Raw genomic sequence first — 22,946 nt, forward strand, 5'->3', positions numbered from 1 at the left:
CTCTCTCTCTCTCTCTCTCTCTCTCTCTCTCTCTCTCTCTCTCTCTCTCTTTTCGAGACAGCTCTCTCTTTTCGAGACAGGGTTTTTCTGTGTAGCCCTGGCTGTCCTGGAACTCACTCTGTAGACCATCCTCGAACTCAGAAATCCGCCTGCTTCTGCCTGTTTGTCTTGTTTTGTTTTTGAGACAGGTCTCACTATACCAGGCTAGCCTCTTCCTCTCATGCTGGGATCAAAGGCAGCGTCTCTTACTGGCCTGGAACTTGACTATCTGCTTCCCAAGTGCTGGGATTAAAGGCGTGTGCCAACACCGCCTGGCTAAGTTTCTTCTACCTTAGGAAACTGCTGAGGGCTTTTTATGGTCTCAGTTATGGTAAAATGTTTGTCTTGTTTTGTTTTTGAGACAGGTCTCACTATACCAGGCTAGCCTTTTCCTCTCATGCTGGGATCAAAGGTAGTGTCTCTTACTGGCCTGGAACTTGACTAGTCTAGGCTGGCTGGCCCAGTGAGCCCTAGGATTCTACCAGTTCTGCCTGCCTAGTCCTGTGCCACCTTGACTGACTTTTTTCTGTACATTGTGGGGGCTAAACTCAGGTCCTGATACCTACAAGGCAGCACTTTACAAAGACTGAGATATCCTGCACTCCCCCTCCCAACCTCCCTCTTCCTATTTGGGAGAGTGGCCCCTGCCAGGCGGTGGTGGCACACGCCTTTAATCCCAGCACTTGGGAGGCAGAGGGAGGCGGATTTCTGAGTTCGAGTTCTGATTTCTGAGTTCGAGAGTTCGAGGCTAGCCTGGTCTACAGAGTGAGTTCCAAGACAGCCAGGGCTACACAGAGAAACCCTGTCTCAAAAAAAAAAAAAAAAAAGGCAGCGGGCCCCGCCCCCGCCCCCCTCCCTTTTTTTTTTTTTTTGGTTTTTTGAGACAAGGTTTCTCTGTGTAGCTCTGGCTGTCCTGGAACTCACTCTGTAGACCAGGCTGGCCTTGAACTCAGAAATCCGCCTGCTTCTGCCTCCCAAGTGTTGGGATTAAAGGCGTGCACCACCACCACCCGGCTTCAAAATTCTTAGACTTAAGTTTCTATCCCTTTGAACAGAAGGTAAAAGCACCTGCTTCCCAGGAGGTGGCGCTAGAAACACTTGAGCAAGCACATCTGCTGTGCATGTGTCAGTCCTCTGCATCTTGATTAGTTCTGCAAAAATTAGCAGCTAATTTCGATCTCAAAGGCCAAATTCTAGCCGATGGGGATCCACTGGGTACATTTTCTTAAAAGCATTTAAAAATGTAGACTTTAACAAGTATAATCAAGCTGGGCAGTGGTGGCGTACGCCTTTAACCCCAGTACTTGGAAGGCAGAGGCAGGCGGATTTCTGAGTTCGAGGCCAGCCTGGTCTACAGAGTGAGTTCCAGGACAGCCAGGGCTACACAGAGAAACCCTGTCTCAAAAAACAAAACAAAACAAAAACAAACAAACAAAAAACCACAAGTATAATCAAGTCAGCTTGTGGAGAAGCTTTCCAAGATACATATGTGGCCATCTTAGGTTTCTATATTTCATTCTTTTTGCAAAATATTTATCAAGGTTGTTTACTATACAATTGTCCAACTGTCATTTTTGTTTCAGAAGTCCTCTATTGTAAAAACACACACATATAATATAAACATATGTACATATGTTTCATGTTTTTGTTTTTGGCACATAGTCTACTATGTAATTATTATATTATCTATCTATAGTTATAGATATATCTATATTTATCTCTATCTGTACCTATCTATCTCTTTCTCTATATCTATCTAGATTATCTATATAATAGTCTATTATATAATTATCTAATAGTTTATTATATATTATCTATTATGTAGTGTTATGCTCTGACTTTCCTGTAATTCACTATAAAGAACAGGCTGGTCTTGAACTCACAGAGATCCTATTTTCCGGTGCTGGGTTGAAAGGTGTTCACCGCCATGCCTGACTGTAAAGACAATTTTTCTGTCTGATGGCAGACAGCAGACATGATAATCATTCTTTACCTCCATGTATGCTAGATACATTTCATTTCTCCTTGAGATAGAGTTTTCCCTTTCTGGATTTCTGAGGTAATGTTTTTTATTATTTCTGTGGTGTCTGGCAGGCCTCTGATACAGCGGCAAACCTGAAGACAGACTTTCTTTACAATGAACGCTGTGAAATTATAGAGGTGTGGGAGGGCAGCCCGCTGATTTCACAACCTCCAAGTCACGAAACTCAGGACTCTCTTTGTCAGGGAATCTTATGAAAGAACATGTGGCTTTACTACCAAGATGCCTGTTGTGGGACACCTTCCTCCTGCCCATCATCACCCTGGAGTCAGGATGCTTCTGTCTGCCTGCTTTTATCGTGCACCAATTGTGTGGCCAAACGCCTCCCAGACTGATCACAAAAATCTACAAATTTTGAATACTGTGTGTATTTGGCGCTATATGTGCATGGGTACTCGTGCCATGGTGGGAGGAGAAAATTCTCCCCCACCTTCACATCCAATCGGGGGGATTCAAACTCTGGGGTGAGTCCTCACAGTCCCCATGATGGCCTTGACTTTGAACTTCTGCTCCTCACCAGGCCTGGTTTCCACAGCGCCTTTTAAAAGGCAACAGTGATTCTTATGACACTCTCATCTTACCCCTTTTCCTGTTTACATTTAAGCCTTTCTTAAAGCCGTACTTGACTGGATCTTGTGACAGGCCTAATTGCCCCAGGTGTGTCAAAACTGCCTATAAATACTTCTCTCCACAAGGTATACACAGAAGACTGTAAGAAACAAAAGAAGCCACGGAATTTCATTACAGTGGCACAGGGCACACTGCAGGCCTGCTTTGCTCATACTGAGCAAACTGCAAGTCAGTGCTTACTTACCCTTTCCTGTAGTGAAGCTGCTGCCATGTCTGCTTTACATTCGGCGTGGACATTTTTGATAAATGATATTCCTGGCTGTCAGAAGCCTACCCACACATGAATGAATCAATAGATGAGGGTAAGACATACAGCATCAATCAGAGGTTGGAGAGGGTTAATTCTTAAAAATTATGCCTTGACACAAAATTAGAAATTTGGAAGAGCTGTATGTGGTTGCACATCCCTTTAATTCCAGCCCTCGGGAGGCAGAGGCTGTAGGATCTCTGTGATGTGGAGGCCAACCTGGTTAACATAGCAAGTTCCAGGACAGCCATGATTACATAGAGTAGTGGTTCTCAACCCGTGAGTCACGACCCCTTCCACAGGTGTCGCGTATCAGATATTTACATTATGATTCATAACAGTAGCAAAATTATAGTTATGAAGGAGCAACAAAAATGATTTTATGGTTGAGGGTCAGCACAAAGTGAGGAACTGTATTAAAGGGTCACAGTGTTAGGAAGGCTGAAAACCACTGACATGAGACACTTCATCTCAAACAAACAAATTTGGAATAATTCCAAAATGAGATTCTTTCTCCCTTCATTTCTTTCTTTCTTCTTCTTTCTCTTTTTGTTTCTTCCTTCTTTTTTCCTTCCTTCCTCCCTCCTTTTCTTTCTTTGCTAAATGGGAAGAAAAAAGTCATATGGTTCAAGTCTCTCTCTCTCTCTCTCTCTCTCTCTCTCTCTCTCTCTCTCTTTCTGTTTTTCAAGACAGGGTTTCTCTGGAACTCTTGGAACTCACTCTTTAGCTCAGGCTGGCCTCAAACTCAGAGCCCCACCTACCTCTGCCTCCCGAGTGCTGGGACTAAAGCCGTGCACCACCACAGCCCAGCTTAATCTGTTTTTTCTTTTCATTAATATGTTGTCATGTGTATCATAGGCAGGTGTGTGGAAATTATGAAAATTGTCCCCTAGATTTACCATGTCTTTGGGATTTTTTTTAAGTAAGTGGAATACCCTTTTCTGTGACTCCCACCATGCCCTGGTAAAGTCCAACACATTACTTAAGAATATCCCTAAGGGCTAGAGAGATGGCTCAGCAGTTAAGAGCAAACCAGCTGCTCTTCTCGAGAACCCAGGTTCAATTCCCGGTATGCATATGGTACTCACAAAATGTCTGTTAATGTCAATTCCAGGGGCTCTGATGTCCTCTTCTGGCCTCTGCAGGTATCGGGCATGCATAATGAACACAAGCATACATGCAGGAAGAATAAATGCCCATAAATGTGAAAAGAACTCTCTCTAGGTCCCGTATGGTGATACATACTTGTGATCTTAGCGTTACAAGGATGAGGCAGGAGCATCACCCTGAGGTTAAGGTCACCCTGGGGTTCAGAGCAACAACAGGAAACAGCAACAGCAGCAACAGGGAAAACAAAGAGTCGTCTATAATATGGTGGTGCGTGCTTGATGCTTGCAGTAGCAGCCTGTGAGGACTGGGCAGGCATAGCTCCAGTTAGAGATCAGCCTGGGTGACACAGCTTAAAAACCCAAAGTCAGGCATAGTGGATCTCCGTGAGTTCGAGGTCAGTCTGCTCTGCTGGTCTACATACTGAGTTCCGGAACAGCCAGAAAGAAAGAAAAAAAAAAAACAGCCAAGCATATCATTTATCAAAAATGTCCATGCCATATATAAAGCAGACATGACAGCAGCTACAAACTAGAGAGAACTTGTCTCAGGTATCTTCATTTACAAACACCAAAACAACAACAGAAGTCAAGAGGACTGTCTGACAGTCCTCTAACAGCATCTAACAGCATCTCCTGGAGCACTGCCTTTCACAAGTGTCACCTATTAGATATTTACGTCAGTATTCATTACAGTGGCAAAATTACAGGCAGACTAATCCTCTCTTCCTCTTTGTTATCATCAGACATGGAACTGGCTTGCACAAACATTTACTATGGACTACAGCAAGCTTCCCGCCTCTTCCGAAGGTGAGTTCCAGAAGGGCAGGGGCAGTCTCCTGTCCTCCACAGCTGCTGGCCTGAGCTAGACCCTTTGCTTGATGGAAAAGCTGGGCTGCTTGAAGCCAATGCTGGAAACCAGGAGCCACTGTGAAGGTGGCAGCATTCTGTGACAAAGAACACAAAGTCCAGATGGCTTGTGTGAGTTGCTTCAAGCTGACCCGTCGCTTTGCAGAGGCACTGACCCAGGTGCCAAAGGGACTTGCCCGTAGCGATACATCTCTAGACCTCAAAGCCTCCCAGTGTCAGTGACGGCCCTTTCTGACGCACTATGATATGTCTGCCATGGTGACAGCACCTTCTACCCTCAGCCCCCCCCAGTCCTCTTGGTTTTTCTAAGACTCTGGAAAATGAACAAGTTCTTTTAACTTTGGTTAATCTGCATATGTGAGTTTCTGCTTTGTGCTAAGAATAGAAAGGAAACGTCAATCATGCTTTGAGCAAAGCTGAATACACAGAAAATGAAAATGAAATGGAAAGTGTGTCCACAGACTGGATGCCAGGTCATGGTTCCAATCTGAAAGCCACCAGACCCATCCATCCTTGTCCGTCCATCTGTCTGTCTATCTAGCTTGTGTGCTTTCTGAAGAGGACCCCTATCCTCCTGATATGGCTGGGTGTGTGTTAAGGTATGAGCAGCAAAAGCTAAAACCCAAAGCCGTGGAGGTTTAGCTCAAGGGTACGGGAGTGATTTGACTGATCCTGCTTCCTCATTCCAGCAAAGCCTGAGCACACACAGCAGGATCCCTCACTTGCTGTTCACATGGCTACAGGGTAGCAGCTGAGGTGAGTACAGGCTGGCTCCAACAGCTTGGGGCTTGCTGGCAGACTATGAGAGGAGACAGAGGCAAGAAAGTTGAGAGCATGTGCCAAGGGGTGCTTTTCAGTGATGAGCTCCTGACCTAAGCTGGGGTGGGATAGGGGTGGAAGCGAGGTCATGAGTGGGTAGGTGAGGGCGAGCGGAACAAAAGGGATCAAAGGGCCACAGGTTCTTGTGGTGAAGAATGATGAGCTCTCAGAGACAGACATCCTGAAGAGTGGCCACAGAGGGCCAACATGGGAGGAAACCAGTCAAACCCAAGAGAGTCACAATGAGCAGGCGAGAAGACAAGACCAGAGGCCCGGGTACTGCCAGTGAACACTGAGATAGCCATGGATGGTGACAGGAATGGTGACAGGAGTGACTGCGATCCAGATGTGAAGGCATGACAGCAGAAAGGGCATGTGGACAGGGTCAACAGAGAGCTCACGAGCATGTCGCTCCAGCTGCAATAGCTGAACTGCACTTCTCAACATTAGCAAGAAGTGGATCTGGTCCCTGAAGACAGAGCTTTCTGACAAGGCTAGACTCTATCACCAGAAGTCAGTCTTCCTCTTTCTGATCACTGATACAGCGATAGTTATTCACTCTCTGAAAGTGAAGAGAAAGCTCACAGCTCTTCTGCAGCCCGCCTGCCTTGACCTCTCAGGTCTTATGGTAAGGGACGAGGCCTTTCTTCATGTCTGTGGCAGACTGCACCCTAGCCTACTCTCATCGCTTGTGTGCCTTTGCCGGCGTGACACTGACACCCCTCACTGACTGCTGGCATCTCTCTTTCCTCTTTGAGCTTACATGCACCTTAACAACCACCTCAAACGACAAAGTTGCTGGGGTGTGGTTCCTGAGACAAGGTTATGAAATATAAAATGGCTTCAACCTAGGCTGCTCTCAAGACATGTGCTCTTGAAGCCCAGCCATCATATCATTGGGAAGCTCAAGTCCGAAGGAGGGGTGTGTGTTGTCGGGGTGACAGGCTGAAATGAGCTCCCAACCAAAAGCCAACACCAACAGCCAAACACGGAAGACACATCTTCAGATGCTGTATGCCAGCTCTGATCTTTGCTGGAGGCCCAAGAGAATGACTTGCCTGTAGAGATAATTTCTTATAAGCATCGCCTGCCAATAAAAAAGCCAATGGCCAATGAGCTGAGGCAGGAAATGGGAGGTAGAACCCTGGCAGGAAGAGAGAGAGAGAGAGAGAGAGAGAGAGAGAGAGAGAGAGAGAGAGAGAGTGAGTTCTGGGAAATAGCATGAGAATAAAAGGGGATGCAGAGAGAAGAGACAGACTGAGGAGACTGGACATAAGGCAGCAGGTAGATGAGCTCAGGGGGATGCTGAGAGAGAGAAGCAGCCAGGGTCTGAGGAGAGGTAACTAACCACGTGGTAGACATAGGAAAGTTTGAATGGGTTAAATAAGTTACAAGCTAGTCGGGAATGAGCCAAAGCTTACGGCCTAGACATTTAATAATAAATAATTAGTTTCAGAGTCGTCATTCTGGGAGCAGGACTAGGAAGGAAACCCAGATTTTAATATAGTTTAACATTGGTCCTGACTAACAGAAACAACTAGACAACAAATGACTGCACTGGAATGATTTATTATGTGGCAACGACTCCAGTAAGCACTCCAGGGTGTTTTTGCCTCAGCACTTACTACCGAGTCTCTAAGGAGGCCCTTTGCACACTGTTTTTAAATGCCTGAGGGAGAGAGGACAGCAGGAGCATGGATCCTTGAGATTACCTTGGGGTGGGGTGGGGTGGGGAAGCAAACATAGGGACTGTTGTGGTGATCACTTAAGTGCTCTGCTTCCTGAGTCAATCCCCAGAATTTATGTAAAGAATCAGCTCCAGGAAGACGCAGAAAGGGAGCTGCTGGGGACTCACTGACCAGCAAGCCAAGCCAACTGTTCCAGGCCAGTGAGAGGCCTCAGGAAACAAGAAGGGTGGAGCCAAAGGAACACCAGCTGAGCTTACCCCATGACTTCCCTGTGCACGTACATACACACAAACAGGAATTTATTTTTCAAGACAGGGTTTTTCTGTGTAGCCCTGGCTGCCCTGGAACTCACTCTGTAGACCAGGCTGGTCTCGAACTCAGAAATCCACCTGCCTCTGCCTTCCAAGTGCTGGGATTAAAGGCGTGCGCCACCACCACCCGGCTCTTTTTTTTTTTTTTTTAAGATTTATTTATTACCTATATGAGTATACTGTTGCTCTCTTCAGACACACCAGAAGAGTGCATCAGATCCCATTACCGATGGTCTGAGCCACCATGTGGTTGCTGGGAATTGAACTCAGGACCTCTGGAAGAGCAGTCAGTGCTCTTAACCGCGGAGCCATCTCTCCAGTCCCCAAACAGGAATTTTTGAGTCCAACTCTTTTTTTTTTTTTGGTTAAACTGACCTCAGGAAGCCTAGAAGCAGATGGCGGAGACAGACTCTATACAATATAAACTTTTATAGGGTTGTAAAAGTGCCATGATTGTGGGTGTCCAATGGGCCAGCAAAGGTCTTGCAGTGCTGTGACAGAACTCTAACCTTAAAAGATGAGCCAGAGCAGGGCAGTGGTGGTGCACGCCTTTAATCCCAGCACTTGGGAGGCAGAGGCAGGCAGATTTCTGAGTTCGAGGCCAGCCTGGTCTGCAGAGTGAGTTCCAGGACAGCCAGAACTACACAGAGAAACCCTGTCTTGAAAAACCAAAAAAAAAAGAAAAGAAAAAGAAAAAGAAAGAAAAAGAAACACAAACAAACAAGCAAATGAAAAATGGAAAAAAGAAAAAGAAAAAAGAAAGGCCTTTCTAATATGTTGACCTAGTGGACAATGAACAAAGCAGCGTCCTTTCCCAGAGACACCCAGTTGCTCTTGAGCTCTGGAATCAGCTGCGGAACAGATACATAGGTGATGTCTTCCAGCTGTGACACGGCAGGACTATGTGAATGTGAGACAAAAGTGGTGAAGCTGGTTGTCTATTTGGTGGCTACTCTGATATTTGGTTATTTTTTCTTATTTCTTTTAAAACTTTTAATTTTGAGACAGAGTCTCATATAGCCCAGGTTGGCCTTGAACTTGTACAGCTAAGACTTTGAACTTTTTTAATCCTGCCTCTACTGCCTGTGATGGGATCACAGGTATGGCCACGATTGGTTTTATGCAGGACTGAGGATGGACCCGAGACTCCATTCGTGCTAGACAGGCATTCTACCAACTGAGCCTCATCCCCACCCATTTGTGCTTTAATAGAATTTTCAGCTTGTCTTATTCAGTGAGACCACTGGCTAAACGCCATTTGCGGAAAACTCACCTGAGGAACACATGTTTAGTGACGGAGCCCAGCGGCACAGTGATGGAGCCCAGCGCTCACGAATGGCGTGTTGGAGAAAGGAGGGAGAATACAGGAAACTACAGGCCACCGGAGACCTTAGAGGAGCTGGGGGGAGGGGGGGGAGGAAGAGGAGTGGGGTGGATGGGGAGAAATAGTGCCAAAATGAGAAAGCAACATAGGCTCCTGCAGGCTAGCTGGAGCTCTGTTGAGGCGCTTGTACGCTTGGAACGAGACCCAAGGACCACCAGCAGCCTAGGGGCTTGTGAGAATCATGGACCCAGTAGCTCAACCAGAGAATACAGAGGTAGAATCTGTATTTAACGGGCTCCCCAGTGATTGGTATGCACAGACCTGAGCGCTGATGCGCTGCTACACAATGAAAAAAAGAGCGAGGAAGAAAGCTGGCAACAGGAAGTACTCCGCGCTGGAGTCTGGTCTCCATGGGGACGGCCCAGCTGTGCTTGCAGCCCAGCTGCTCCAATTACATCTGTCTCTTTAGCCAGTCGGGTTGGGAATAGTCAGAGAGATTTACATAAGGAGGCCTGCAGTAATGGGGCTCGTGGGCACAGGTATTCGTTTGATACTTAATTAAGCCATCTTGGTAAGTCATCTCCAGAATGGCAGTTATTATTTTAGGAAGCAACATAAAGAGGATGATAATGAAAAGTAACATCCTGGGTGGGAATTTTTACTTCATTCCAGCAGGAAAAGCACCTTGGGACTTTTCTGTAGAGGTAACATTTTGGTTACATTTCACAGTCTCAACTCTCCTCCGCACTTTCCTCTGCTGTCTGGTTGTTTACGATTCCGATACTGCGTGGGTGGGGCCTGCTCTCCCCAATCTCTTTTCATTCCACTGAGGGCTTTCTGATTTTTGACTCTGACTCACAGTGGGGGCGTGTGTCGCTTCCAGATATGACTTGACATCCACAGCAGAAGAGGGGAGCTGAGCTGCAGGTCACTTCCAGGTGAGAGGACAATTCTTCATGGTTAACCCCACCTAAGGCATTTTCATGACAGTGTTTTTCCATCTTAGACTCTCATCAGCACTGAGTACAGGGATTTGCCATTAAGTTAGAGGTTCACCCGGAAGTCGTCGCTCTCTGCCTAGCAGTGGCCTCCAGGACTTCAGGCTACATCGCAGGTGTGAGGTTCCAGATAGGTCTGATCTTCTCCAGAGACTGCCGGGTCTCTGTTGTTACCGTGTTTTCTTACTGTGCATACTTCCATCCTTTCCAGTCTTTGATACTTTTGGAAGATCTCTTGTCTACTGCCTGAGCTTCTGGCTTAGTGGTGTTCCTTGACCTGTCTAGCACTCTGACCTCCTGCCTTTGATCTGAGGAAACCCTAACTGTAGGCCAATCCATCTTCTTTGTCCTGACTTCTGAAAGAACCAGGAGAAAATTCACAGAAGCCCCGACTAAGGCTACACACATTCGGGGTCTTCATCAGTTGGATTCCCCGAGTTCTCCCATAACCATTTCAGTTCTCCAGTTAGTTTCCCTCGCCCTTAAAACCTCTCTACCTTGAGTGGTACTCAGCCTCTCGGAGATGCCCTCTCTCCTCTTCCCCACCTCTTCCATTTCTCATAGGCTGTTGATGATAGACAGACTCCCCAGGCCCAGGCCTCGAGGATTCTGCATTCGAGTTACCTTAGCTGATTAGCGGCTCACAGGCTCACACTCTCTGACCCTCTTCATTTTCTGTCAATCCTCCATGTTTACAAACCAGCTTCTGCCCTGATCATGCTGTCAGGAGGAGTTAGCCAGGACACATTCTCCCCTGCTCTCTGCCTGGCCATCTTCCCAGCACCCTTTGCATGGGTCTTTCTCATACCTAAAATGTTGGTGGCAGTTTCCTCGGGCTCCCTTAAGTTTGCTTTCATACAGATGCTCTCCGCAGTCTGCTTCCTTCTGAACCCACAAGGGTTGTTCTACAAAGTGCACATGTCGTTCTGTATCTCTTTCCTAGCACCACACTCATCTCTTCAGCGGCTTGCCACTTGCTTGACTCAGACGTCCTACAAGCACCTTCACCTCACACATTTTAGGGCTAAACCCACTGCTCTCTTAGTTCCTCTCTGTGCTTGCCCCTGCACTTGGAATTCCCGTCCTCATGCTCCCGCTCCCTCTTTTTGCCCCCTTCCACGACCACCACTTCTACCTTCTACTATATCTTCATTTCTACTGCCCAAGGGCCACTTGAGAAACAATCTCGGGTGTTGTTCCTTGGGTGCTCATCCAACTTGGTTTGTTTGTTTGTTTGTTTGTTTGTTTTGGGGGGGTCATAGTTTCTCTATGTAGCCCTGATTGTCCTGGAACTTGATCTGTAGACCAGGCTGGGATTGAATTCATAGAGATCTGCCTGCCTCTGCCTTCCAATTGCTGGGATCAAAGGCGTGTGCCACCACTGCCCAGCCTATCTTGGTTTTATGAGACAGGGTCTCTCACTGGTCTGGAATTTGCAGATTTGGCTAGGCTGGCTGGCCAGAGAGCTCCAGGGATCCTACTGTCTCTACCACTTCAGTGTGGGGATTACAGGCATGCTCTACCAATACATAGCTTTCTGTATGTGGGTTCTGGGGCTGGAACTCAGGTCTGCAAGCATTCAATTGAGCTAACTCTCCAGCCCCAGCCATCTGATTTTACCTCTTAAATATTATAAAATTTCCTTTTTTCAGCTGACCCCTACCTTAGGTCCTCCTTAATTCTCACTTGGACATTAAATAGCTTCTCAACTGGTCTCTGTCTCCAGTCAAGCCCCACCCTTACTCTCCGTGAGATGTTTCTAAGCTGACAATTGTGTGAGGTCACTCTCCTGGATTAAAACACTCGAAAGACCTCCATGATTTAAAGATAAAGCCTCAGATAAAGCATTATACAGAAGACCGGCCATGACACCTCAGCTGCAGGGTTGAGCAAGCAAAGAGCCTAATGTGCAAGCAGAGCCCTGCTCTCTGGTGCTGACCCTGGAAGAGCAGGAGCCAGCAAGTGGACAGCTTAAAATTTCCACTCTATGGGGCTGGAAAGACAGCTCAGCAGTTAAAAGCACTGACTGCTCTTCCAGGGGATCCTGGTTTAATTCCCAATAGCCACATGGCTATAATTTTAGTATATCTGTCTGTAATCCTAGTCCCAAGGGATCTGATACCTCCACACAGACATACATGTAGGCAAAGCAACAATGCACATAAAATAAAAATAAATTATATACTTAAAAACTTGCCACTCAAGTCCTTCGCTTTGGTTACTTCACGCTCTTTATTCAAAACAATAAAAAAATTCTCAAAAATAGGCTTACCCCTGTGCTCAGTTAACACCGGAAGTGTTAACGTCTATCGCCACTCACGCCACAACAGATTCATTAGAAACCCCCTGGGAGCTTCTCCAGGGTTCCATTCTCTAAGTATGGCCAGTTCTTAGTATGAAAGTCAGTGGTTACCACATGAACCTGAGATTGCTCTGGAAACTAAGTCAGCCTCTGTTACATTATTCAAAGCCTGTCATCCCTCAGCCTCTTTGGGATAAATGAAGCTCTACCCACCCTCGTCGGACCAGTGGGAGGGGAGGCATGAGTGTTACATCAGTTCTCTGTGGGTAGTAATCAGAGCTCTAGCAAATAACTTCCATTATGACAAATTCACGTGACGTGAGCCTGCAATTTTCATAGGAAGTACATGGAGCCTGGCGGAGTACTTTCTTCTGAGCTATCTTCCTGCCAAATTTCCAGCAGGCTGGTTTATGCTTGCCAATCCTGTAGCAGTGGGTGATGTGTTTTCTAGCAGGGAACACAGGTAGCTCGGAGAGTTATTTTGGAGGCTCATGAAGCTGTTCTTGGATCACGCTGTGGAGAGGTCCTCAGAAATGTGTCCCCTTGGGAAGCATCACTGCCATCAGGAAAGGTCCCTGGGTCCTTAGTGACCTTGCATGCTGTTTAGACAGGACCTGTCCTAGAACAAGCAGCTCTAATGCCATGGGCCTATTTTTTTTTATAGTGCTACTGCTTTGTTTCTTTGTTGTATATGTGTGTGTGATATACATTGAGTTTATGAGTGTAGAAACATGCATGCCACAGTGAGCATGTGGAATTTAGAGGAAAAATTTCAAGAGTCAGGTCTCTCCTACCATCATGTAGACTCAGACTCCATGACTCAAACTCAGGTCATTGGGCTTGGTGACAAATGCCTTTACCCATCTTGCTAGCCTTTTTCCTATCATCTATCTATCTATCTATCTATCTATCTATCTATCTATCTATCTATCTTCTATTATCTATCTGTCTGTCTATCTATCTATCTATCTATCTATCTATCATCTATCTATCTTCTATCTATTATCTATCTGTCTATCTATCTATCTATCTATTATCTATCTATCTATCTATCTATCTATCCACCTACCTATCATCTCCCTATCTAGATATAGGCTTTTGCTATGCATCTGGAGCTGCCTTGAACTTGCTATGTATCAAACTTTCAGTAACCCCCCTGCCTCAGCTTCCAGAGTGCTAGGGTTTTAGATGTGTACCATCCCCCCTGGCTTTAGTGCCAGTCTCATGTGTACTTTATTTTTATGTGTATTTTTTTTCCTGCATGCATGTCTGTGGGTCAGTTCCGTGTACTGCCTGCATGTATGTCTGCCCATCATATCTGTGTAGTGTCTGTAGAGGACAGAAAGGGGCAACAGATTCCCTGAAACTAGCATTACAGCCAGTTGTGAGCTGCCACTCGGGTGCTGGGAATTGAACCTGGGTCCTCTGGAAGGACAGCCAGTGCTCTTATCCATTGAGCCATCTCCTCAGCCTTGCATGTACTTCGGTGACTATAGCCTCTCTTGATTGAGGACACAGGCTGTGCTCCAGACACTGCTGTACATTCCCAGTGTAGGCAGAACTTAACAAGCTTGTTTTACATTGCTCGCCTAGGTCTGACACAATACCTGGCACACAGTAGGTAACTGTTATCACCTGGAGATGAAAACTGGAAAAAGAAGTAATAAGAGCTGAAGGGCTTGTCTCCAGATCTGCAGGGCTGAGGGTAGCAGCGGACACATGATGCTCTAGTTTCTACTTGCAGAGTGGACCAGTGTGCTTGCCAGCTAGATCCTATGTCTAAGTACCCAGGCCTGAATCCTAACGTGAGCTGATGGACCAGTGAAGACCATTCTGTGCACTGGATCAAGCAGAAACAGTAGCCACTCTACTCTGAGCCACTCACTGCTATTGTTTCTCTGGTGAAATTTGAGGGCCACTGATTTTCTTGGTGTGCCACTGCCCTTCTTTAGCTCACCTGCTAGCTTGAATCCAGAAGTGCAGCCATGATAAACTGGGCAAAATGAAATCTAACACCCAACGTCGCCTGAAATTCCTCAACAGGAAAACACTATTTTTCTTCACAGAAGGCTGTCTTCTACCCAGTAAGGCATCCATAGACCGCCATTACCATTAAGAGAGGGGAAAAATTAAGAAAATCTCTGTGCAGACCCAGATGGCTTAGCCAATTCACACAGGATCTGCCGTGGGCTCTCAGGAGCTCCTGGATCTCTAGCGTTCTTTCATAAGATCTCCAGACACAAGGCCACCAGTCCAGAACATTTTGGTCAACGTTCCATGTGGTCTTTGGGTCAGAGTTTTAGAAATGAGACAGGATGTCAGAGTTCAGCTCTTCAGATTTTTCATATCTGGTTCTCAACGACCAGAGTTTTCTTGGCTGACTTGAAGGCATGGCTGCGTTAACACACCATTTAAAACAGTGGCAAGGAGTTGGCCATAGTGGCACACACTTTTAGTCCTAGCACTTAGGAAGCAGAGGCAGGAGGATCTTTGTGAGTTTGAGGTCTACATAGTGAGACCCCGTCTGAAAAAAAAAAAAACAAAAAAAACAAAAAACAAACCCAGTACCACTAATAAAATAGCTGCAAGGGAGGTAAGAGTGGAGAGGCTAGGGAAAAGAGCTGTTCCTGAGACTTACAGGTTAATTATTAGTTGGTTTCGTTTTTGTATTTAGCATAGATTAGTTTTTCTTGTTTAAAAAAAAAAATTAAAATTTTCTGCTGGGCATGGTACCACACACCTTTGATCCCAGCACTCTGGAGGCAGAAGCAGGAAGATCTCTGTAAATTTGAAGCCAGCTGTATCTATATAGTGAGGGTTATGCAGTGAGCCCTTGTTTTAAGTGTATATACTAATTTTATTAAATTTATTTTTTAAAAAAGATTTATCTACTTACTATGTGTACAGTATTCTGCCTACATGATTTTCTGCATACCAGAAGAGGGCACTAGATTTCATTATAGATGGTTGTGAGCCACCATGTGGTTCCTGGGAATTGAACTCAGGACCTCTGGAAGAACAGCCAGTGTTCTTAACCTCTGAACCATTTCTCCAGTCCTATTATATTCATTTTAACATTTTCTTCTATGTCTGCCTTTGTGTGTATAGGAGTCCATGTGCACACACATGTGTCACTGTGTGTGAGGAGCCTACAGTGGAGGTCAGAGGACAATTGTGGGAGCTGATTTTCTTCTTTTACCATATGGAACCCAGGGACTGAACTCAGGCCCTGGAGCTGGGGGCAGGTGTCTTTTACCTGGACAGCTATCTCACCAGCCCTAGGTTAGTTTCTCTAGCTTTAAATTAAAGACATCAAGCCCTTTTACAACTATCCTGATAGATGTCTGAGGAACATCTTCAGTGGTAGAAGGACACAGAGAGAGGGATCTGAACCTGTAAGAAACTCTGTATGACACCAGACTATAAGGTGAGGCTCTGTGGGTAAGGTCTTGCTCCTCAATTGGTTCTTGACTTGTCAATAAAGAAGGTCTAGGGCCAATTGCTGGATGGAAAGTACAGGTGGGGCTTCCAGGTCCCAAAAGTTGAAGGAGATGCAAGAAAAGAGAGAGGGGCTTTTTTTCTGCCATGCTTTGGAACGAGAAGAAGGCTGCAATCATGTAAGGCTTTGGGGCAGCTAGTGCCTGTGGCCTCCGCTATGGGCAGATGGCCAAAGATGTTGGCTGGGTGTAGCTGATACAAGCCACTAAGATTAGGGCAGAGATACAAAGATAATAAATCGATAAGGATACACATTTCCAGGAGGGAGGTATTTGTGCCCAGCAATTTTTTTTTTTTTTTTGTGCTAGCAGGCAAATTCTATAGTAATAAAGCTGTCTGAGTGTCTTTTATCTGTGGATTCAAGGGTCTCAGGGGCAGGCTGGTAACTTGACGTCTCCCGAAACAAAGGGGATAGAGAAAGAGAGGTTGGGTTGGGGTTGGTAGAAGCCAATCCAGGAGCTAAGGCAGTGCAAAGGTTGTTAGAAAAGGAAGCAGGGTTAGGGCTGATTCTGATTGATTGTAGAGCTAAGCCAGATGGGACAAAAGGAAACCAGGAGGGGCCAGAGCACAGCAGCTCTTGGGCAAGGCGGTAGCATGTTTTTTAAAATGATAGGCAACACCAGGCCTTCCCAAATGCATGCACAGGAAACAAAGCTGCATTGGAGAAGGTTGGGAAGGGCAGGTAAGTAGTACGTATGAGTCTTGGAGGGTGAGTGGGGTTTAGGAGTCGAAGCTGGTATTTACAGTCCCCATAGGACGGGGTGGGGCTTCAGAGACTGGTGAGGTGTGAGCAAGGCATAGCAGAGCAGTCTGGAAAAGCGCCTAGGGTCTAGGCTGGGTAGCAATGTGAAAAGTATGTGTCTGTGTGTGTGTGTGTGTCTGTGTGTGTGTGTCTGTGTCTGTGTCTGTGTCTGTGTCTGTGTGTCTCGTTTGTTTTAAGGTGAAGTCTCGGGTAGTCCAGGCTAATCTCAAACTTCCTATGTAGCCAAGGGTGACCAAGAACTTATGACTACCTTGCCTGCATCTCCTGAATGCTGGGATTAGAGGTGTGCACCACTACAGTATTTGCAGTTCTGGGGAACAAACTCTAAGCTTTCATGCAAGCTAGACAAGAAATCTGCACGTCCAGATCCTACAAAAATATTTTAAAGGAGTAATTATTGAAATAAGATTTGGATTTTAGATCTATTTAGGAACCAGATGGAGAACAAATCTTTAAGGTTTTATTTAGATTCACTTGCCCATTCATTTATTGATCAAAATTTATGTTTCCACAATGTAAGTTAGGCCCTGATTAGAGAAAACAAAGTCACCTAAACCAGAAGAGTACTGACAGATAGAGTCCTATAATCAATCAACGTGACAGACCACAGAGACTTGAGAAATATCAAAAGCAAAAATCAGCAGGACTTGATGACTCAGGCTGGAGAGAAAGAAAGAGAGATGGTCTGCGGATGGCTGAAATAAACACTAGGCCCCTGGGCATGATGTTAGGGTTAGATGAAGTCCTGAGGAACTCCATGAGAACTCCAGAAAGATTGAGCCCACGAGCCAGCACATGACTGTCAGTGCTCACTGGCAACATCTTGGAAACAAGAGGCAACCTTGGGATATTTTTCTTTCTTGGGAAAAGACAGATCTACCCTAGAGAAGTCATTAAATCACTGACGAATTGTAGGTTGAACAGAAAGAGGATGAATAAAACAGAAATGTCTAGCTAATGGCTGGGCAGGGGGACAGGGGCGGGACTTTTATGATTCCTGGGCAAGAAACAAGGAGAGGGAGAAGAGGAGAGTCTGCCATGAGAAGAGTGTAGGTCAGACCACGCCCTGAAGGAGCAGGAGGGTGAGACTGAGACAGCCGAAATGTAGGTCCAAAGGGAAAGTGGCCCCATGAGAGGGCTGTCCAGAAGGAAACATGGCAGCAAAGATAAAATATAGATTTAGAAAATGTTAACTCAGGAATACCAGAGGGGAGTGTGTGCTAGCTGCTGGAAGGTTTGGAAGAGCCCAGCTATTGAGCTAGTTAAGGAAGATTAAATATAAAGGCTGCATGTGCGTGTCTTGGGCAAGTGCAGAGTCTCGAACACACCAACTGGGAGCATACAGCATACCTTAACAACTGACTGCTACATGTCTACCTGGGCCTCAACGAACAGCCTTGTTGGAAGCCTTTCCTACCAGAACTCTAATTTGGGCAGAATGGGGCTGCTTTTATGTAATTTTAGAATGAGCTTTCCGAAACTCATTGTAGCAAGAACAGTAGGTAAACACAGACGGGGTACAGGACACAGCAGACTGGGTAAAAGTTTTTAAAAAAATAAGAGGTATATTTTCTTAAGGAGAGAAATTTTAAACTTACAAAACAAACAAAACCCCCTAATGCTACTGTAAGAAGATGAGCAGTCCAAAGCATTTATTTCTGCTTTCTTAACTCCTCATATACTACTACAGATACAAAACAGCAAAACTAAACAGTGGCACATGGTGACGTCACCTCCTATTCCCTGTATTCTGCAAGGCAAAAGGGTGTGAACCAGGATTTCCAACTCTGGGAACCAATTCATCTCTGGGTTATATATACTCTTACATGCTCAACAGTGAGCTAGCTTGCTTCCTGAGTAGGGTACCAGTTTTCTCTTGTTGGGGGACAGAGCACGAGAATCAGGTGCTAAAGTGGAATACCCAACAAAATTCAGATACTGGAGTCAGGAAGATGGTTCAGTACTTAAAGGGCTTTCTACACAAGTGTGAGAACCCATGTCTGTACCCTTAGACCTGTGTAAATGCTGGCTAGAGGAGGTAGCTTCCCTGAAATTCCAGCCTTGGAAGGAGACAGAAGATCCTCTGTGAGAGCTGGCTAGGGTGACTAGCATAATCTGTAAGCTCTAGGTTTGATTGAGAGACTGTGCCTTAGTCATAAATAAGACATCAACTTAAGTCTTCCTCATGCATGTGTGTTAGCGTGCTAAGAACATGTATACAGACATGTGTGCACATCACACACACACATAAACATGAAAAAAAGTCTGATATGAAAGTTTTCTCTAGTTTGGACATTAGGTTTTTGTTTGCTTGTTTTGGGGTTTTTGAGACAGCTCTGGCTGTCCTGGAACTCACTCTGTAGAGCATTCTGGCCTCAAACTCAGAGATCCACTTGCCTCTGCCTCCTGAGTGCTGGGATTAAAGGCCCATGCTACCACTGTCTGGCTATTTTGAACATTGTTACTACTATCTGTCCTTTCTTGTAAATGGCCTCTAGGAGTTTTATTTCAGGGCTAGATCTGACTACAGTAAACAAAGCAACACACTCCAGAGGATATATGATGCCCTGAAGAAAGCAGACTCCCAATGTCCTAGCAGAGAAAATGTTTCATGAGCAGCAAGGGTTTGGGGTTTGTTTGTTTTAAGAAGCTAAAAACAATTGCTCTGGGGAAACAGCAAGGATAATTGCCAACATGCAATTGATTGCTCGCCCGTGCTGTGTGCAGAAAGGAGCTCTCAGCCTCACAGACGCCTTCTGCAAGGGCTGCATGCCAAGGTGCAAGAAAGAGCCTGTCACGACCATTGGCTTTGAGTTCAGAAGGGCCAAACATGTCATCCTGTGGCATGGCTCTGACAGCTAGGCAATGGGCTTTATTCAAAGTATTTGTCGTATTTAATGTATGCTCTTTTCCTTCTTTTTTTTCCTTCCTCTCTTTTGACCCGGGGTCTATGTTGTCTAGGCTGATCTTGAACTCTTGATTTCAAGCGATCCTTCTGCTTTAGCCTCCCAAGTGCTGGGATTAAAGATGTATGCCACTACCACCTGCCTTGGTTTTTATTGATTTATAAAAAATAAATAAAGCAAAGATGCCAGAGTCTTGTAGATGAACAGTAAACACATAAGAGATATTCCTTGTTTGTGTTATAAAACTCCAGCTGGTAACAATTTCCTATGGAGAAAGTAAGGGTGACTTTAAATCATCTTGTTGGGCCCCAGTGAAGGCTGCGTGTGTCCCTACTGTTGCAGAGATTTGGGAACAAGGAGCACCTCTCCATATAGGACGGGACAAAGGAGAGGATGGAGAAGCCAGACCCCATAGGCTGTTGCCTTCTATGCTTTATTGAACAAAAAGGGCTGAAAGCATTTTTTATGTCCCCTACAATTGCCAAAAGGAGTAAAGTAGGGGTCCTGAGGGTGCCTGGGTACAGGTTTACGTGGGAGCTTGGAATGTACAGGGAGTCATCTCTCGTTGTAGTGGGATATTTTCCTGCTACATTTGCAATAAAGCTCGGTCATTGGGCAGTATGAAAGGTAGGTGGAGTGAGGAAGGGGCGGAGAAGAGAAATGGCTGCGGATGTAGGCGTGTCTCTAGCAGTCTAAGGTAGTTATAATATCTAGGTTAGGTAACTGGGCAACAATTGTAATTGTGAGGGCATCTTGTTAACTGAGCATTTCCAAATATATAAATCTACTGGATAATCTTTAAGCATTAAGACTTTATTTTACTGGGTGCAGTGGCATAGCTGGAATGGTCTGGGCTCAGCCGAGTATTGTGGACAGCGTGGTGGATTGGCAGAGCCAGCCACCACGCTGTCGTCTAGTGGGTGTCAGGGCCTGCGCATCTAGCTCGCCGGAGCCCGGGTCAGAGCCGAGGAGCAGCGGGAACACGGCGGCTGCCCGGGATCAGCCGGACTGGACACCGCTTTCTAAATATTACCTGCTACACTTCCTGTCACACTTGCCTCAGTCCCTGTACACCACAGTGTCCCATTCTATGCAACAGCCGCCCAGTGAGAAAGCAGGAAACATACAGAGAACAGAACTCCCCCACAAACACGAGCTCTCCCATCATCTGAAAATTTTTTTACTATGTCTAACCAGAGTGAAAGCACCCCTAAAGTTTAGATCTGCATAAACATCTCCCTTCAAAACAGTTACAGGTTAGATGAAGAGTTGAAACATAAATATAAGTATAAACTACTAGCCACAAAAGGGAACGACCGTGGTGGGTACTGTCTTGCATGTTAGACAGGACCCCGTAGAACCCATTGAGAGTTGACCTGTGGTTGAGCAATTGAAACCATAGACATTATAATCAGAGGCTGCAGAGATGGCTCCCAGAGATAGCTGCCCTTCCAGATGACCCACAGTCAGTTCCCAGCATAATTATCAGGTAGCTCACAACCTTCTGTGACTCTGACAGCACACACACACACACACACACACACACACACAAATAATAATAATTAAAAATTGTAATGACAAGAGCCAGGTGGTGATGGCACACGCCTTTATTCTAGCACTTGGGAGGCAGAAGCAGATGGATCTCTTGAGTTTGAAGCTAGCCTGATCTACATAGTGAGTTCCAGGACAGCCAAAGCTACACAAAGAAACTTTGTCTAGAAATAATAAGTAAAAATGAAAATTTTAAAAAAAAATCTTTTGGCCGGGTGGTGGTGGCACACACCTTTAATCCCAGCACTCGGGAGGCAGAGGCAGGTGGATTTCTGAGTTCGAGGCCAGCCTGGTCTACAGAGTGAGTTCCAGGACAGCCAGGGCTATACAGAGAAACCCTGTCTCAAAAAAACAAAACAAAACAAAAAAATCTTTTAAAAAATTATAATTAGATTAAATACCTGAGACAAACCCACAAAATTCAAAAAACGCATATAATTCAATAAAAGCTTCATGGTTAAAATATTGCCTTAACATCTCTCAAAACCCTATTCAACTATTGATTCTTCTGCATTAGCCACTTTTTCAGACACAGCTTGGTTATCAGCTAAGGAGTACTTGATCCTGGGTTTATCTCCTCTACAGTGATGGAAATAGAAATCTTCCTATCTCTTAGCTGCAAGTGAAATTAACACTGGCCTAGAAAGAGAGATTTGAAAAATAAACATACAAGCAAGGATTTAAGGTAGAAATGAGAAGATATGGAGGGTGAGCAAAATAAATAATTTATGGAGTAAAAGATATTCATAACCAAAGACTCGGGAGGCAGAGGCAGGCGGATCTCTGAATTAAAGGCCAGCCAGGTCTACAGAGCAAGTTCCAGGATGGCCAGGGCTACACAGAGAAACCCCCATCTCCAACAACCAAAACCAAAAAGATCCCCCAAACCAAAACAAACTAAACCAAAACAACAGCAGCAGCTGTTGACAACAAAACACTACAATGCCTTGCTACTGCACATTAATCCCCAGGCCTGGAACTTTGAAGCTGGACTCGGGTATCTGTGAGTCTGCTCTTGCATGGATTCACCTTGAGCTCCTTCAGAGTGAATCCAGGGCTTGAAGTTGCACTGAGCTCAGTGCAAATCTGACATGGGCCCAGGTAACTTCTCTAGGGCACACAGCACCTGGTACAGTGTTGGTGCTTCTAGAACACGGCACTTCTTTAGGGCTGGTCCTGATGCTTCCTGTGCTCCTCAGGCTGCTCATCTTCACCTACCTCCCCCACTCCCTAACAAAGTATGCGGATGCCATCCTGGCATCTTCCATATTCATAGATAATTGTTTTGCCCTTTCTTCTAGATGGCTAACTGCTGGTCCTCCCAGTACAGGAGATGTGGATGATTTCTGGATGATGGAATGATAGGTGGGCCCTCTGGGCAGGTTTTAGAATTAAGTCATCTGCTATAGAGCTTTGTTTATGTTAAGAGTCATGGAGACCAGAGAGCTGGCTTAGCAGTTAAAGGCACTTACTACTCTTGCAGAGGACCCAGGTTCAGTTCCTAGCATCCATGGTGGCTCACAATCTAATGCCCTCTTCTGACCTCCTCAGGCATCAGGTACACACATGTCGCACAAACATAGATACAAACGAACACTGGTACACACAAACAAATCTACAAAAGTTAGAGGAAGTCTTGGGTTCCTCTGTAGGAGCTCCTGTGTTCTTTATAGTAACTGGGCCAGGCATATGGATTCTTCCACACCGTGATACAAAGCAAGAGTAGTTGGTACCCACTTTTAGAGAAGCTTCCAAAAGAATCGAAAGCATGTGTTTGCATGTTATGGGGAACAGTGGTAACATTTACTATGAACAAATGGATAGATGGGAGAAAACCGTGAATTGTGAGCTCT

General features: G+C 45.5%; 1 protein-coding gene across 1 annotated transcript in view; it reads right to left on the minus strand.

Annotated features, from left to right (window-relative positions):
* The window catches only part of Galm (galactose mutarotase), a 52,423-nt gene that overhangs the window by 4,322 nt on the left and 25,155 nt on the right, over window positions 1–22,946 (minus strand). The gene's annotated exons all lie outside the window — the stretch shown is intronic.

This window comes from Grammomys surdaster, unplaced genomic scaffold (assembly GCF_004785775.1).
Source record: "Grammomys surdaster isolate TR1022 unplaced genomic scaffold, NIH_TR_1.0 149, whole genome shotgun sequence".
In the NCBI taxonomy this organism is placed as follows: Eukaryota; Metazoa; Chordata; class Mammalia; order Rodentia; family Muridae; genus Grammomys; species Grammomys surdaster.